Source organism: Macaca mulatta, chromosome 5 (assembly GCF_049350105.2).
Source record: "Macaca mulatta isolate MMU2019108-1 chromosome 5, T2T-MMU8v2.0, whole genome shotgun sequence".
Taxonomy (NCBI): domain Eukaryota; kingdom Metazoa; phylum Chordata; class Mammalia; order Primates; family Cercopithecidae; genus Macaca; species Macaca mulatta.
The window spans coordinates 68,274,334-68,281,797 of record NC_133410.1 but is presented as its reverse complement, the minus strand read 5'-3'; the positions used below and the strand labels follow the sequence as shown (position 1 = coordinate 68,281,797).

At 42.2% G+C, this 7,464-nt stretch overlaps 1 pseudogene; it reads right to left on the bottom strand.

Annotated features, from left to right (window-relative positions):
* Window positions 1–333: 333 nt before the first annotated feature.
* LOC144340947 (uncharacterized) lies at window positions 334–2,354 on the bottom strand (annotated as a pseudogene).
* Between the last annotated feature and the right edge of the window lie 5,110 nt (window positions 2,355–7,464).

Below are 7,464 nucleotides of genomic sequence, written 5' to 3'. Positions count from 1 at the left end.
CCTGTTGTTGGATCATCTGGTTGGGGGCTTCTGACCCAGAGAATCTTCGTCCTCTGGGGCAGTGCAGCTTCCAGTGATTGCCTTGGCATAGTGGACATGGACGAGGGGGCAGCTTGTTTCTCATTGGACAGTCTTTTTTAAAGTGTCCTAATAAGCCACACTGATAACAAAGCCTACTGGGTGACTGGCCTGCTCCATTTTCTGTCCTCTCTGAAGCACCAAGGTTTGTTGGTCTGAGGGCCATGACTAAGGCTGTGGCCTTTCTCTGATCTCACTTTTCCTTTTGGGCCTTTTCCTCTTGGTCCCTATTATAGAACACCGAGGTTGCCAGGTTTAATAATGCCTCGAAATTTTGTTCAGGGCCAAGGGCTTGCTTTTGGAGCTTTCCCTGATATCTGTGGCTGATTGGGTAATAAACTTATCTTTTAGAATCAATTGACCCTCTAGTGATTCGGGTGACAGAGGAGTATATTTTCTTAAGGTCTCCCATAGCCGTTCGAGGAAGGCAGAAGGATTTTCTTCCTTTACCTGAGTTACGGTGGACATCATTGAATAATTCATGGGCTTTTTCCTAACTCTCCTTAGTACTTCTAGAACACAGGTCAACAGATGTTTACGACTCCAGTCCCCATGATCTAAGTCAAGATCCCAGGGGGGATCCATGCTGGGGATGGCTTGCTGACCGGTAGGGAATTTGTCCCTTTCCTCAGCTGTCATTCTATTATTTACTTGACTAAGATACCAGGTATCTCCAAACTCTCGGGCTGCAACCAAAACCGCATTCTTTTCATTAAAAGCCAGTGTTTGATCTAACAGTAGCATGACATCTCTCCAAGTGAGGTCAAAGGTTTTCCCTAGACCCTGTAGGACGTCTATGTACTTATCAGGATCGTCTGAAAACATCCCCAGGTCTACCTTGGCCTGATTTTAAATCAGAGAGGGAGAAGGGGACATGTACCCCGGTTGGGCCAAATTCCCCTCCCTCTACAGCTTGAAGGGGACATAACTGATAGCCTGGGGGATTTTGTGGTCCTTTGGCGATTTCTTTGCTTATTTCCTTCTGGGCAGGGGAGATTAGAGGAGGATCACCATTAATAGGAAGGGGAGCTATAGGTAGGCTAGGATATAGGGGTAAGCTGAGAGCTCCTCCTGTGGGATATAAATTGCAAGCTTTACATAGTTGTGTGTTGCCTCAATGAAAAGAAAGCTTGGACATAAGGTATTTCACTCCATTTGCCCTCCCTCTTACAGAAAAGGTCAAGCTGCAGGACGGTATTATAATTTGTACTTCCCTGAGGTAGCCATTTTTCCCCATCAGAGAGAGAATATTGGGGCCAAGCCATAGTGCAGAAAAAAATGAGCCGTCTCTTTTTCAGGGTTTGTGGGTCAAATTGGTCCCAATGGCTTAGGATGCATTTCAAGGGTGAGACTGTTGGTGTGTGTTTCCCATCTGAAAGACAAAACCACCCATGGTTTTGGTTTGTTTTGTTTCTCCCCCGCCCAAGAACCCGCAACGTTCCCCTGACCCTGCTGATCAGAATAGTTGCACTCACCGTCGCAGCAGCAGAAACACTAGCTTTTCCCCCAGACCACATGGAGGACCGAGGAAGGTCAGATTTAGTAGCCCTTACCGATGCATTCTCGAAAACCTGCACCTTTGCCTGTCCACCCAGGCCACATGGAGGACTGGATCGAGAAAAATTGGATTTAGTGGCCCTTACCGATGCATTCTCAAAAACCTGTTAGAGTACTAAGCATTCTCCTGTTAGTTTTGGGACTTTACCCCTGTCCTATAAAGATGTTATGCCCCAAAATGAAGTGGAGAGCCATACCCTGAGGGAGGGAAAGGATCTCCAGGCTTGGAATAGTGACACCTTTTGTCCTCATTTATATGAACAGGAAAGATTGTGTTATTATGAACAATTATGAATAACTGCTGAGACTCCCCATATCCTAGCTTCAGGAATAGCTTTTGTTAGGCCTGCTTGTCTGAGGAGGGATCCTAAAATTCCAGGTAGTCCCCACTATGACGGGACTTTGGGCAAAAACTATGTCTTTCTGATTGGTGAGTCCAGGTGCCTAAAGAAGGTAACAGTGTCTTGGAGTTTATATTAGAAGTCATTCTTATAGAAGAAATTAGAAAAGCACCAGAGATAGGGACGATTTTTAGAAGTGGGTCTAATCTCAGAGAAGAGAGGCGAGAGGAAGTTTGTCTGGTAGGCATTAGGATCCAGGAGGCAAGAGTCAGGGTAGACAGAATAGATGGGCGAGTCTCACTTGGGCGACATGCCTTTGAGAGTTCCATTCATGGCTGCAGGATCAACCAACTTGTTGTCAGAACCCTGGAGCTGCATGGTTTTCCTCTCAGTGGACCCTCGGCTCAGCCCAGAAGTACAGGAAAAGCGGAAGCTGGTTCTAGGCAAACCAACGCTCCCAACTCTGAAGAGTTGGGGGTTGTTAGCTCTTTCCCAGAAAACCTGACACCCACGTCTTAAGTCCCTTGGCAGTGCTACTCGCTTTTAACTGGCTAACAGGTACCTGGTATTTAGCCCCCAGATTCTAAGGAGAAATAGGACAGAATATCAAGCTAAAGGGGTCCGTTGGTGCTCACCGCTCAGCGATAGTCGATGTCCCACTGTTTGGCAATAGGCGAAAATCTCACCACATGGTGATAGGTGAAAGTCCCTTCCTGGTGGCCAAAATGTGTCCGGAATTGATGAGTTCTTGTCCTCGCTGACTTCAAGAATGAAGTCAGGGACCCTCACAGTGAGGGTTACAGCTCTTCAAGGAAGTGTGTAGACCCAGAAAGTGAGCAGCAATAAGATTTATTGCAAAGAGCAAAAAAACCAAAGCTTCCACAGTGTGGAAGGGGACCCCAGAGGATTGCCGCTGGCTGGCATGGGCGGCCTGCTTTCATTCCCTTATCTAGTCCCACCCACATCCCGCTGATAGGTCCGTTTTACAGAGAGCTCATTGGGCCATTTTAACAGGGTGCTGATAGGTGCATTTATAATCTCTGAGCTAGACACAGAGTGCTGATTGGTGCATTTACAATCCTCTAGCTAGACCTAAAAGTTCTCCAAGTCTCTACTAGGTTAGCTAGATACAGAGTACTGATTGGTGTATTTACAAACCCTGAGCTAGAGGCAGAGTGCTGACTGGTGTATCTACAATCCCTCAGCCAGACATAAAAGCTCTCCAAGTCCTTACCAGACTCAGGAGCCCAACCAGCTTCACCTAGTGGATCTCGCACTGGGGCTGCGGGGGTAAGTGCCCACCAGTCCCACGCCTTGAATCCGCACTCCTCAGACCCTGGGCAGTCTACGGGACCGAGCGCAGGGGGCTGCGCTCATCAGGGAGGCTCCGTGAGGGTAAGGGAGCTGACAGCAGTCGGGGGCTTCCAGCATGGCGGGCTGCAGGTCCCAAGCCTTGCCCCATGGGGAGGCACCTGAACTTGAGCCCAGCGATAACTTGAGCACAGTACCAGCAGGTCTGCACTGCTGGAGGACCCAGCGCACCCACCGCAGCTTCTGGACTGGGTGCTAAGTCCCTCACTGCCCTGGGCCTGTGGTGCCAGGCTGGCCGCTCCATGTTTGGGGCCAGCCAAGCCCACACTTAGGGGAACTCACGCCGGCCCGCGAGCGCTGCACGCAGCCCCGGTTCCCTCCCTAGCCTCTCCCTCTACACCTCCCTGCAAGCAGAGGGAGGTGACTCTGGCCTTGGCAGCCCAGAGAGGGGCTCTCACAGTGCCATGGTGAGCTGAAGGGCTCCTCAGTTGCCACCAGAGTGGACGCTGAGGCCGAGGAGGTGCCGAGAGTGGGGGCTGCTAGCACGTTGTCACCTCCCATTATGACTCCAAAGGCTTTTATAGTAGTGATGATTCCATGCCAGTATTACTGGCTGGTGCCTGCAATTCCAGTTCTTTGGGAGGCTAAGGCAGGAGGATTGCCTGAGGCCAGGAGTCTGAGCCTGGACAACATAACAAAATCCTGTCTCTACTATATATATTTAGATAGCCAATATCTAAAACTCTTGTAGGCCCAGCTACTCAGGAAGGAGGTTGAGATGGGAAAATTGCTTGGGTCCAAGAGTTTGAAATTTCAGTAGGCTCTGATGGCACCACTGCACTCCAGTCTGGGAGACAGAATGAGACCCCATCTCTAAAATTATATAGATGTATAATAACAATGACCCTACCTTAGGTTTATATTGAACTTTGCAGTTTGCAAAATTCTTTTATAGATAATATCACATTTTGTTCTTAGAAGTCTAAAAGACTAATTTAGATACACACACACACACACACACACACACACACACACGGGTTACTTTAAAATTAAGAACAATAATACATGTTCCATAGTAACTACTGACAACTAAGTTCTTTCCATATGCTGCTGTGATGCTTAATTTTGTGTGTCAACTTGGAGGGCATTTTGGATGAAATTAGCATTTAAATTGGTAAATTTTGACTAAACAGACTGTCCTCCATAATGTGGCTAGGGCTCATCTAATCAGGTGAAGGTCTGAAAAGGGCAAAAACATCAGTCTCCCAAAGCAACAGGGAATTGTCCAGAAGACAGTCTTTGGACATCACCCTTACCATCAGTTTTCCAGAGTCTCCAGTGGGCCAATCTTTGAACTAGAACTGAAAAATGGACTTTTCTTGGTCCTTGACCTGCCAGTCCACACTGTAGATTTTGGTCTTGTCCACTTAAATTTATTTTTAAAAATATCTATCTATCTATCTATCTATCTATCTATCTATCTATCTATCATCTATCTACCTACCTACCTATCTATACATATCTATCTATCTATATATGCATACATACATACACATCTTAATGGTTGTTTCTCTGGAAAACACTGACTAGTACACCTGTTCTCTCATTAGTACACATTTCAAACATGATACATATGTATTATGTGTATATGTGCATATATGTTTATGTGTATGTTTGAATTTGTGAGTATATGTACATCTACATACATACACACAGAACTAGAGATAGAGATAGAAATAGAGATATATCCAGTGACACTTGAATAAGCCTGCATCTAGTGGACTGAAGGATCTGAGGCCTTTTCCATGTAACAATACTTTATCATCTATGAATATTTGAAATTGGTAAATTATCACAAGAAGAGCCTATTAGAGCCAGCCTTAAGCCATTCAATTCCTATGATGCAATTTAAGTCAGTTATAGCAAGAAAATATAATACAATGTTCTTTTGTCTTTGTTTTCCCCATTATATTCTGAGAAATTCTTCCTTGCTTGTCACCTTATGATATCTCTGAGGGTGAATAGACAATCTGGTTCTTTAGTGATGCAAATGAGAATGAAAGAATTGTAATTAGCTGCCATCACAGTCAATCATCATAGGCTTAGTGGAGGAAGGGAGGTTATCCCAAGGAGGAGAAGTGACATGTCCAGATTATGTCCATAAAAACAAAAACTCTTTGACCACCCCTTTTCAAACATGGTACCTGGAATCTAGGATTGGTAGCTTAAAGTATTAAGAAAAAAGACTTAAGCATCAGACGACTAGGAAAGATAGTCAACAGCTGTACTTATTATTCCATATTAGCTTTGGTAGAGGGAAAAAAAAATAACATCTTCATAAAAAGTTACTTCTGACTGATCTTCCTCAGCTTCCTAATGTCTTAGGGTTCAAATTGACAAAAGACACTGATTTATTAATATAAACCCTGACAAATTAAAAAATATTCTTCTTAATATTGTCCCAAATTCCCCTAAGACAATATGACTCTCTGAATTCTAACGATAAAATTTCTAAGTTGGAAGGATTACATTACTTGCCCAAGATCATTCAGATTCTAAATGGGCATGCATTGGTTTCTAGTAGAATCTGATTCTGAATCCTTTTGACTGGAGTACACTGTCACTAAACCACCACTTGTGTCTCCCTGCTGGAATGTAAGTGCCATGGGGACAGGGAGTATTATGTGTATTGCTCACTATTAACTTTTCAGTACCCAGGATAGTGCCTGACATAAAGCAGGCACTCAATGAATATTTGTTAAATGAGTACATATTTGGACTAGTTTGAAATGACTCACTAGTATTTTTTTATTGTGTGTGTATATGCATGTATACATATATGAGTAAACACTAATTAATAAATGGAGTTTTTTTCTGTGTCTTTTATTGTATAATTTATCTCATCCATATTGTTCACTAGTAAATCAAACAAGCAAGAAAACAAAAATAATTTTTATTTTAAGCAAAATATTGTACCTTCAAAGTTCATGATTGATTCAGGATTTTAATTCTTCCTCTAATATCAGTCTTTGCCACAGGCCACCGAGCAGATCAAACCTAAAAAAAAGTCATTTACTTTTGTCAACACCCAGTCCTTAAGTATGTAAATATTTCATATAATATTTTGTTGATATTAGAATACTTGGAATAACTTATTTATGTTCCAAATGAAGTCAATAATCTGTAATATTCACGGCTAAAAAAGAAAAAGATAAAATAAGCTAATTGTGGTAATGAAAATTTGAATCCCTATAGTATTGTGTTAAATTTCTTCAGAGTTACAGAACCAACAGGATGTGTATTGTTGTGTTGTGTGTATGTGTGTGTATTATACAAACACATATACACATATACATATATAACATGTATAATATATAATATGTATTTGTATATAATATATGCATATATGTTATATATGTATATATGTATTATAGATTATATAAAGAGATAAAGAGATAACATATACATATATATGTAGAGAGAGAGTGAGAGAGATTTATTATAAAGAATGGGCTCATGCAATTACGGAGGAGGAGAAGCCCCATGTTCTGCAGTTAGTGCGCTGGAGATCCTGGACGGCCAGTAATGTATTCCCAATGTGAGTCTGAAGGCCTAAGAACTAGGAGGGTAGATTGGATAAGTTCTAGTCTGAGAACCAATGTTTTAGTTCAAGTCCAAAGACAGGAAAAATCTCTTGTTCTTGCTCAAGCAATCAGACAGGAAAAATACCCTCTTACTCATACGAGGGTCAGCATTTTTGTTCCATTTTGTGCCTTATCTGATAGCCTGAGCTTTACTTACATCAGATAGGGTAATATGCTTTACTTATTCTAACAATTCAAATATTAATTTCATCTAAAACACCCTTACAGACACACTGAAATAATGTTTGACCAAATGGGCACCCATAGTCCAGACAAGTTGAATCATTAGATTCATCGTCACAAGCATCTTCTAATTCACTACTAGAAACGCTCTTCAATAAATGCTTTACTCACAGAAGGTATCTTTATTTCAATACTACAGTGTTTTACCTCTGTGAAAAAACTACGTTTCAGTTTAAGAACATTATTAAACTGTGGGTTTATGTTTAAATGTCAACCTTGAAATGTATTGCATTTCAAAAGATCAATAGAGTTTCAATTTATTTTTGGTAAATGTCTTTCATTGAAAAAAA